This window comes from Nematolebias whitei, chromosome 1 (assembly GCF_014905685.2).
Source record: "Nematolebias whitei isolate Nwh7 chromosome 1, NemWhi1, whole genome shotgun sequence".
Classification (NCBI taxonomy): domain Eukaryota; kingdom Metazoa; phylum Chordata; class Actinopteri; order Cyprinodontiformes; family Rivulidae; genus Nematolebias; species Nematolebias whitei.
Window position 1 is genome coordinate 91247235 of NC_056498.1, and position 11908 is coordinate 91259142.

Consider the following 11908-nt stretch of genomic DNA (forward strand, 5'->3'; position numbering starts at 1 on the left):
TGAAAACCTCCTGAATGAGGATGATTGTAAACGTAGATTACACAAGTCCTACACCTTTTTAACTCCACTGCAATGTTCATTTACAACACATGGACATTCTGTATTATGGTTACGTTTTTCAGTACTTATTACAGATAAAACCAAAAAAAATACATAAATAAAAATACTGGACTTTATTTTTAACTGAAGATGTATCACTTCTCATCCGAGGCTCTTTCTCAATTTAATGAAACGAGGAGTGTGATTCAAGTTAAAAAACTGTGGTGTGCCATAAGCTTGTATTATGGAGACTGACGCATGCAGATCAATCTCCAGCAAGCTTACAGAACACCACAGCTTTATAACTTTAATCCCATATTCCTTTTTTCATTGAATTGTGAGTGCTCCTCGGATGATTAGCGAAACGTATTCAGTTTAAAAAAAAAGTACTGTGGTTTTGTTTTTATATTTTTTGGGGGAGATTTGCCGTGTCAAGGATAACTGAGAATCTTCACTTGCATTGTTACAGGTAAAAAACAATTACTTCACTTATCTACACTATTGACGTAAAAAAACACTAAGCACTTCACTTTGATGATCAGATGGAAGCTCAAGACTTGAAAATTTTTTTTTTATTAGAAATAAAGACATTAAAAAAATGTATACACTACTTACATATGAAAACTTTACACGGTACATGTCTGGCTATTTGTGGTCTTACCTTGCAGGATCTACATTTCTATAGATCAACTAAGTTCTACAATAAATATTTTTAAACATGTCTGTTTGCCATGGAACTGGCAATGGATTCCAGCACCCCAAGGAGTGCCTGATTGAAAGCAGCACTCTGTTCAGCCTCCTGCCTTCGCTGTGCTGCTTCCTCTCTGCGAACATCTGCTTCCTCTCTCCTCAAGGCCATCTCCTCCCTCCTAATGGCCTTCTCCTGCTTCCTCGTTACTGCAGCTTGGCGTTGCCTCTCCGCAGCTTCTTCTTGCCTTGCATTTTTGGCATCCTCACAAATAAAATGGAAGTGTTCCTCTCTCTGCTTCCGGTTCATCTCCTCTTGTTCTGTATGTGCAGAAACAAAGCTCTCTGCTGCACTTGTTGATTTGCGCTTTCTATGGCCTAGGAATAACACACAAGAAAATGGCTGTTAGATGATGAAGTACAGGTAGAGTTTTTTAATAAATTATTAACATTAAAGTTCCTGCTAATTTCAAAAGGTGTTTGTTCACAAGATCAGAAATGATTCTGTTCATAAAGCAGTCTAGTACTTTAATGATAGTAAGCAGGTGGGCATAAATAAACTACATGTAGTCATTTACAACGGTTTGTGCTAATTTAGAAAAAGAACAGAGCATCGTTAATCTGAACAAAAATCACTACACCCTGTATAATTTCAATAATAAACTTCATAAATGAAAGTTTAAGTAATAAATGAATAATGAAATTTAACATTTATACATTACAACTGAATAAACAAGTAGTTTGAATACATGCAAGGTGTTTTACAACAAAAACAAAACAACATTCATATCAACATGATCAATGTGATGTTAAACACGATTGTTGCTTCTTCTTACCTAGTAACGGGTGCTGTTTAGTGCCGCTCTGCTGCGTGTTGCCCGGTGGCGTGCATGTGCCCGGTGGCGTGCATGTGCCCGGTGGCGTGGATGTACTCGGTGGCATGGATGTACTCGGAGCTGGTGTGGTCGGGAAGGGTCAGAAGCGGGGAGGATTGGACAGTCAAAAGCAGAATCTGGCGAACCTTCATGTTCAGTGGGACTTTCTGCATCAAAATAAGAGTGGAAAAACAGCAACAGAGTACAGTTAGCAATGATGCTAACTAATGACGACGTAACCGCGTCAGCCTCGTTTGTTCAGAGTACTTTCAGAAAACGCAAAGAAACGGTTGCATGAGGGAAAGGAAATATGCTTAAAGTAAATAAAATACACTCACCATCAGCTATTAGTTTTTTAAGCTTTCCTCTTTGCTTTGGTGTGCGATGGATGCCCTGCACCGCCATCTGCGCAGACACCTCTTGAAAAATCTTTTCATTTCTTTTCGTTCCATCTAGCTCGCGCTGCACTTGTTCATCGGCCAGCAAACAGAGAAATGCCTGAACTTCAGCATTCGACCACGGTTGTGCCATGATTATTTGTTTTACCTTATAAAATATTCCAAAATAAGCTCCTCCGATTTCTTGTTGTCTGTTATGCGGGTGAAAAAGAAAATGGTGGATTGTGATTTCCGGTGGAAGACTGAATCTCCGCCCTCCACCAATGAATACGCCCCCTGACCAATCAGTGACCTACAGTGCGCTGATGTCACAACTAGACCCTAAAAGAACCAGACCTGGGACCTCAGTGATTTAGGTCCCAAAAATGGGGTGGGTTCCACCGTTAAAGGCATTGTTGATAAATCCTGCAATCGGCCACAACTAGTTACATAGGAGTACCAAAAAGACCCGTGGATAAGGGGCTTAAATGACCATTCCGCTCTTTAAAACACACATTTCCTTCACTGAAGCAGAAAGTTACCTAATACACTAACAGTAGTAAAAGTACTAAAGTATTATTCCCTAAAGGTTCTCTGTATGCTCCTCTTCCAGTATGAACGATCCGTGATAAAGTTCAGGAAAGGCTTATATTACAAAAGGCTTGTAATTAATGTTAGTCAAAGTCAAGTAACCTGTAAGTTATTCTGTGTATAACTCATTTACTCACTAGTAGCTATAGATCTTTTTTGTAAAAAAAAAAAAAAAAAACCTTGGTACAGATGTCTCTCAGAAAGTAAACTTGTTTTTTCACAACTGAACAACTCTTAAAGTGATCAAGTTATTTGTTTGATTTATAAAAATATTACATTTTATCAAACCCAGTATTTGTGATGGATAATGTCTTAATAAAATGTACGCTGGATTAGAAATGTTGCTTTTCTGCCCGTTTTTGACCAGGTTTGATCGTCTTTTGAGACACAGAATGAATCTTTTTGTTTGTCCTGCTGCTTCTGTCAATATATATATATATATATAAGTGTTTTGTATTTTTTATAATTTGAACCATCGGTGCAAAACTGTTGGCACTGCAACTTCTCATCTTCCCACACCCATCAAAACATCAAATGGTTGTGCTAGAGCCGTGCACCCACTGAGTATGGACTAACTTCTTGGATACCATGGCTGCTCCATTAGTGATCGCTTCAGAGCAGAGCGGGGGGGGGGGGGCAGAGAGGGTTTTCATGAGCCCTCTGCTTACACTCGTTTATTTCACATCCAAACAATAAACAAGTGTGAGCATGTTAAGGAAGTTTGTTGCATGTTTACAGGTGATGCATCAGTTTGACGTCAGAGCATATTGGTGTGTAGCTAATTTGCATTTGTGTTGTGTGTGCTCTATGAGGGATGGCTGTTTGAACGTCGCTGCGGTCTCCACATGTTAATCTAAGTCAAATTCATGACTCTGCAGTAGTTTTCAGTGGCATAAATGTGTGTTAAATTCATGTTTGTGGGTTGTTGACTGTCAGCGCTGACAGCTCAGAGTTGAAAAAGTTGTTGCCTGCAGCTGCAGGAATCATGGAGGAGGAAGATAAACACTTGATCTAAAAGCCTCAAACCAGGAAGCTGACGGTTTATGGAAATGTATAAACTGGGAGTTTGTGCAAGTTTGAGCTGACTGTTGTGTGTACTTGAACTCCTACTTTCTGTTGCACCTTAAACACAGCGCTGGTGTCCACTTGAGCCAGTTAGTCTTCTAATGATCCCTTTCATTTCTCTACAACTCTGATTGGAAATGTAACTGAAGAACTGAATGTCACTTTTTTCCTGATTGTAACCCAGCTGTAAATAACCAGCTCCTCTCCTTCTTAGGAATTTAGGATATTTTTGATGTTGCTCCTCCTGCAGTCTTTGCATTTGATGTCAAATAAAACAAATGTTTTATTTGACCCAGCTTGTACGGTACCCTGCTGTTGAACTTTAGATGTACATAGTGGTGAGATTCAGGGTAATTTTTTTACATGACAGTTTCAAGCTAAAGGAATATTACTGTGCATGTCTGCTAATAAACAAGAGACGGATGTTAAAGGTGTGTTTCCAGTTTCTGTTAAAGTGAAGCGTGCTGTTTAATTTTCCTCCCTACCCATGTGGTATATTTTTATTTTTAGACTAGTATGTATGAAAATTCAAGTCCATTGTAAACCTCATGTATAAAATCTAAGATTTGAACACTGCTGACAAACATTAGGATGAGAAGAATCACAATTTAAGAATGCTTTTTAAATTGTATCCCCTTAAACAAGCAGGCCTTTCTAAAATTATGAAAACTAAATGACCAGTGTATGAATGGCTTCGTTATGATTCATATTAAAGTCTCAAATGAGTAGCTGTAGGAATTTTGTGTGTATTGTGTGCTTGTACAGTAATTTCTACTTATTTAATTGTACCTGCCAGGCATGTGTGGTAAAGCCTACTGTAATACTACCTGTTCTGTGTATTTGAAGACTTGTTGAGAAGATGAACATTTTACAGTGATCAAAGTGTTTCATAAGGCTCTGGCATGTAGATGTTTTTAAGGGGACGGGGCATTGACTCGAACTGCTTGAGAAAATGACATTTTTGAGTGTTTTCATCAATGTTAACAGATCTGAGGATCATCCAGCATTTCGGCTGATAAGATTTTGATATTCTGAACATTTTATTTATCTGATCCACCATCAGGTTGGCTGTTGTGATATTTCAGCTTTCTGTCACAATAAAACAAACTACTCCCATCTATGATCTGATGTCACATTCCTAAAATAATGTGAAAGAAACTTCAATTTTCTGTCTTGAGTTTCACTGAAGATGACACTCAACATTATTTCCTTTATTTTTTTTCTCTTCAAGCTTTTGTAAAAACATCTTTGCAGACAAATAAACTTCTCGTCTCAACTTGCAGTCTCTGCATTACTCTTTCAAATTCTTTGGAAATTTATCTTTTTGTGCACATTTTGTAATATATATTTTGTGATTTAATGGGTTAGGGTTATAGCTACCCAATCTTGGCACACACCGACTCAGTCAGTTATACAGATATTAATGTAAAACTTGGTGTGGTAGATGCTGAGTTGTTCACAACACTATGCTAAAAGATCCCACAAGACCTTGCAATTTTGTGTGTGGTCAACATTTAAGTTAAGAGTCCTCGAGGCTCAATGAGACTAACTTGTACAAATAAAGGTTGGATGAAAAAAACATTTTAGGTCAAGTGTGAAAGAGATGTCAGTGTAGTGAGCAGGGGTGGAAGTAACAAATTACAAATACTGTAATTAAGGAGATTTTTTGGGTACTTGTACATTTATGAGTATTTCTTTCAAGTGTGTATTTTACTCATACTCAAGTACAATTTAGACCATGTAATCTGATTTGCTACTTTTAAAATCAGAAGTTGTTACTGAGTACAGCTGCAATTTGAATTAATATTCAAATTCTAGAATTGCGCCGCTCAAGGTGGCTGCATGTTGGAGCAGCTCTGTTACTTTCATTTTGAGATTGTGCTTTTGGAAACTTTAATTCCTCTTTTTCTGGATGTAAATCACATTTTTTTGGATGATTGTTTCCTCTGGTATCAGAAGCTGTGCAGCTGGAAGGATTTTTACTGAAACTTTAGTTTTGGATATTTGTTATGATGCGTAACCATGGCAACAAGGCAGTTTCTACAACCAACAGCAGCTGATTAACATCTTAAAGCTCAAATAATGTCTCAACTACAGCACAAAATCTCAAGTGAGTTGAAAAGGATGTTTTGTGGACGCATTCTCATCTGCCTACCAGCTGTGCTCGGGTGCCTGACCACTGGGACCTGGAGCTGGCGGGAGACACGGCTCATGGCAGTGGAAAGACAAGATCATCCCTCGGCACCTACAGTTGGCTGTAGGAGGAGGAGGAGCTCAGCAGACTGCTGGGAGGAGTGGCCATCGCTCTAGGAGGAGTTCTGCCCAGCATTTGGGCGGTCCTACAGCCGGAGGGGAAGAGAGGCCAGCTGAGTCTGGGTGGACGGATTGGACGGCATCTGCAGGCAGTTTCTTAGGATCCACTGTGAGATGGACCTTTACAAGAGGTCCTTCCTGCCTACAGCCATCAGTATCTATAACATCTCAATGAAATGAGGATAACGAGTTACAACAACAAATAATTTCCCTCTGGGATTAATAAAGTATTTTTGAATTGAATTGAATTGAATTGAAATTGTTCATCTGCATCTTTGTAGCCAATAAGGCCCTCAGATCACAAACATGTCAATTACCTATGACGTAAGTAAAGGACAACTCTGTAGAGTAGAAAGTCATTTATGGACCGAAGATTTGGAGAAAAAGCCAAAATGGAGACAGAGGACAAACTGTCAACAGAGAAAATGACTAGGTAAAGGCTGAGGACGAGTGCCCGTGGCCGTACCTGGAGGAATTTTTCATGTACAGAGGATGAAAAGGAGACAGAGTCCAGATACAAACTCTGTTTGATTTCTACGGTGATAGCAGTTTACAAGACTTCAGCATCTAATCTCAAAAAACATATTGCATTATACAAGGTTTTACAACTACCTGCATGATATTGCTTCTTTATTGTTTGTATATGGGGGTTATTAGTTTGACTAAGTATGCAAAGATCTTAGATATTGTCACTGCCATCGGTTTGCCTGGTACTAAAATAAGACGGAGCTTCTGAGCATCTGAGAAATGTGCTTTAAATGTAGCTATTATATACAATAAATCAAACTGAATGACTTCTATTGACAACACAATAAAACATCAATTGTTTAAAAAGTAAATAATACTCAGTAGTTTTTGAAAAGAGTACTTTGTACATTTACTTAAGTATTTTTATAACACCAGTACTTTTACTTGTAATTGAGTACAATTTAAACAGTGTAACAGTACTTGTACTTGAGTACAAATTTTCAGTACTCTTTCCACTTCTGGTAGTGCAGGATACGTACAAGGATAGCGAGACAGTAGCAAGATGTGCAATAGGAGTGACAGATGAGTTCATGGTGAGGGTGGGATTACATCAGGGATCAGTTTCAGTAATGATGGACAGGTGGACGGATGAGGTCAGGCAGTGGTCCCCATGGACTGCAATGTTTGTTGATGACACTGATGAGTTGGAAGCTGGTAGAAGAGAGCCTGGAGAGGTGGAGGTGTGGTCTAGACAAAAGAGTGAAAATCAGCAAGACAGAATCCATGTGTGAGTAAGAATACTAGGGAAGTGGAGGTATTGAAGATAGGTGGTTTAAATGTCATTAAAATCAGGATGTGTATATTTAACAAAAGCTTTTATTTATTTAACCAGTTTTTTGGGGGGACAGTAAATGGGTATTTTATTGGAAGGTTTTCATTTTACTGGTGATTTTAGTTAAAAAATGTTATAAAAAATAGAACTTTAAGACATAAATCAAAAGGACACTAAAAGATTAACACCAATTGCTGCTAAGGTGATTTCAGCATGCCCGACATATTTACATCATAGTGACACTCAATTTGCATCTCATACGGGGAAATTTTAACTAAAAAAACAGGCAAATGAGATTCCTTCCAAGATCAAGGAAAGACAACAATCTAAAGAGGAAACGGCAGTCTAACAAGTGTGTGTGGGTGTGTGAGGGTGTGTTTAGTTAGTAGTGCAACACAATAGTGTGAAGTTTCTCAGAGGGATAAGGTTGTAATAAGAAGCTTCCATTTTCATGTTTGTGTAGTAACTATTCGTGTAGTATGACTAACTATTAAAATATGTCACAAGATGCTTTAGTGGACTAACTTCAAGTAGTTAGTCTGTCCATCCATCCATCCAGTTTATCCTCCAACAGTTTAAGCCTATAGCAGCATAACTAAGGGACAGCTCAGGAAACCAAGCCGACCCTAACTATAGGATTTAGCAAACAGTAAAGTCTTAAGCCTAGTTTTAAAACTGGATAATGTGTCAGCCTCACGGACAGAGATTGGAAGATACTGAAAGCAAAGATTCACATACTTTTGCCACTCACAAGCATAATATTGGATCATTTCCCTCAATAAATAAATGACCAAGTATAATATTTTTGTCTCTTTTGTTTAACAAGGGTCACTTTCTCTACTTTTAGGACTTGTGTGAAAATCTGATGATATTTTAGGTCATATATTGGTCTAAAAGTCAAGATAAACAGCAAGGAGGTGTACAAGAAGAAGCTGGAGAGCAAGCTCCAGCAGAACAATACCAGAGGGATGAAGATCACAGGCTTCAAGCAGGATGTGAAGGATGGAAGCCTGGTCAGAGTCTCACTGAGTCACGCGGACTCATTTACAAGAGACCTGATTTAGACAACATGTAAAGTACAGACACCTCAGATTTCCAGTACAAAACAGACTCCTGTCATCTGCAGAAATATTCTGATGATTCTGCAGTAGTCGGGTGTATCAGAGATGGACAAGAAGCTGAGTACAGGGAACTGGTGGACCGCTTTGTGGCATGGTGTGGAAACAATAATCTCATCTTGAATGTGAACAAAACAAAGGAGATGATTGTAGATTTCAGGAGAAACAGGAACAGGTCCAACCCTATTTCCATCATGGGAGAAAAAGTGGAGGTGGTGGAGAAGTATAAATACCTTGGAGTTCACCTGGACAACAAACTGGACTGGAGATGCAACAGTGAAGCGTCTACAAGAAGGGACAGAGCAGACTGTACTTCTTGAGGAAGCTGAAGTCCTTCAGTGTTTGCAGCAAGATGCTGCATATCTTCTATAAGTCTGTTGTAGAGAGCGCTGTCTCTTCTGCCATCATCTGCTGGGGGAGCAGCACCAGAGCAAGTGACTTAAAAAAGATCAACAAGCTCATAAAGAAGGCTGGCTCAGTTCTGGGGACTCCTCTAGAACCTTTGGAGATGATTGTACAAAGAAGGATTCTTCATAAAATGAAGAACATTATAGACAACCCTCAGCATCCTCTTCATCAGACTGTCATACAACAAAGTGTCTTCAGTCAGAGGCTTCTTCAGATCCGTTGTAGGACAGACGGCTACAAGAGATCCTTCCTGCCCACAGCATCAGCATCTAGAACAACTCTTTAATGAAACCAGGATGATGATTTACAACAACATTTCATTTCCCTCTGGGATTAATAAAGTATTTTTGAATTGAGTTGAATTTATGCAGAAATATAGAAAATTATAAAGGGTTCACAAACTTTCAAGCGCCACTATATCTACAGCCACATCTAATTTTAGAAAATAATCTGTATAAAGGGACTGAATTTCACTAAAACGTTAACGGGTTCAAGAGAAAATTTACTGACACAAACATGTCCTCATATGCTAGTTGACAAAATATATCATGAACCACAGAACAGATTTTATTGAAACTTTCAGAAAATAATTATTGGATGTCCCTCTACATTCAACTTTTAGACCCAACCCCTTTAAAGATGGCCCCCACAGCCAAGAGACCTTAGAGAGAGGAAAAAAGGATATAATAAGGGGCAATTCTAGAATATGACCTTTAGGGGTGCTCAGTCCCCAGTGCTGACAATGGCTCTTGGCTTGAACAGTGTGGTGCCATTGGTGTCAGAAGCATTCATAATGTGTGTGTGTGTGGGGGGGGGGGGGACACTGGTAATAATAATAAATAATAATACATTTTATTTGTAGGCGCCTTTCTTGGCACTCAAGGTCACCTTACATTGTCAATCATAAACTCAACACTCAACAATCATGTAAATATGATTGTTAAATCCTGCTTTTTCCAGCTGAGGCGACTGTCTAAGCTGAAGCCCATATTGTCCAAAAATAACCTGGAGACAGTAATTCATGCATTCATTACATCCAGGCTCGACTATTGCAACTCACTCCTTTTTGGTATCAGTCAGACCTCCATAGCTAGACTTCAACTGGTCCAAAATGCTGCAGCCCGGTTTTTGACCAGCACAAGCAAAAGAGAGCACATTACACCTGTTTTGGCCTCCCTACACTGGCTTCTGGTTCACTTGTCGAATCAAATTCAAAATACTCTTGTATGTCTATAAATCACTAAACAGCTCTGCCCCCTCCTATCTTACTGATCTGCTCCAGCCGTATGTCCCACCACATTCTCTCAGATCAATAGACCAGTTGCTCCTAACAGTCCCAGGAACCCGTCTCAAGCGCAGAGGTGACAGGGCCTTCTCTGTAGCAGGCCCAAGACTTTGGAATGAGTTACCTCTGCTCGTTAGACAGACCCCCTCCCTCACAGTTTTTAAATCTCGCTTTAAAACACACTTTTATTCCCTGGCTTTCAGCACTGTGTGATCTGTGCTGAGTCTGTGTGCATCACACTGTGTTGGTCATGTTGCGGTTGTTGTTGTTATCCATTATTGTTTTTGTTGGTTTCTACTTTTTGGTGTCCTGTTATGTAATCTGTTGCTGTGTGCTTGTTCTGTTTGTCCCTGTACAGCACTTTGTTGTGCTTTGTCACTGTTTAAAGTGCTTTATAAATAAATTGGTATGGTATAGTATGGTATAAAAACAGACAATATTGTACACACAGTAAAAACAAGTAAGTAGTGGTAGGGGGTGTCTGGGGGTAAACATCTACATTTACCTACATACGTAAACACTTGATTCAATAACTATTTTAGAGATATTGGCACAACAACAAGTAGCGCTAAGCTAGCAGCGTGCAATACACACTATTAGATGCTACAAATGTAGCGCTCTGCTTTACATTTTGTTCAAAATCAGTTAAGTGTTAACTGATCATAACAAACACTAAACTTGTGCAACCAGAAGCTGCAACATATCTACAAACAAAATACACCAAACAAAGCACAACTAGCTTCAATCATTAACCTTTAATTTAACCATTTAGCATACAATGTAATTATGACTTAAAATGGAGGATTTACTTGCACTTGCCTTCGTACAGATGAACGTGGCACTTCCTGTTTATAACTGCACATGAGGTTTTCCGCAGGGCTTTGTCCATCTTTTACATTTTTCCAGACTCAGTTTAGTTTTTGGAAATGTAATAAACTGTATTCCACCCTCTAAATCAGGGCTATTCAACTAAAATGCTCAGGGGGCCACAGTTACTGAAAGCCAGCAGCTCAGGGGACGGACATCCAGCAATTAAAGTCATTATGTAAATAAACCAAGTATTTCAATTATCTGTTTCCTTTTAAATTTGTTTATTTTGTTGCCTTGAATCATAAATGCAATAAACAAAACCCAAAACCCAGAACCAACCAATAAATAAATAAATAAATTTAACTTTATTTTTCAAGGGTTCTGAGTTAAAATGTAGGGGTGCTTGAGCACTCCCCCCCCTCCACCCCCCAAAAAAAGTCTAAAATCGTCACTGGATATAATTCAGTCAGTTGAAAGAGATTGTGTGAAAATTTGGTGTGATTTTAGCTGGGAATAATTAACAACACATACTCTAGGTAACTGGGACCCTGAGAACACAATTTCGTTCATGTACGACATGTGATGCGAATGACAATATAGAAACTTGAACTTGTGTGCTCCTCACTGCATCAGAGTCAAAATAAGTTTCTGTTGGCAAAAAATATTGTGGACCACTGGGTGGATTTTATTTAAACTCATTTGCACATTTACAGTTGAATACCTTTTGGAGTACTGGTAAATACAGTTAAAGATGGCCTCCACAGCTAATCAAAATAAGCCAACAGGATCGAGAGGATGGCCTTGATACAAAAGAGGGCAGTTTTATGAATCCCCTAACCTGCATGTGGGTTGTTATGGGTGCAGTGCCTTAAGATGAGGGTGTTTGCTGTGAATTGCTATGGATAATTTGGGATAGATAACATAAAACAGTCGGGGTGAGTCACTGTGATGGTACTTAAATTGTAAACTGCCCTTCAGTTTGTCTATCCTTCGTCCCATTTTAGGAGTTATAAATGTATTGTCATTTTCTTAAACTACTA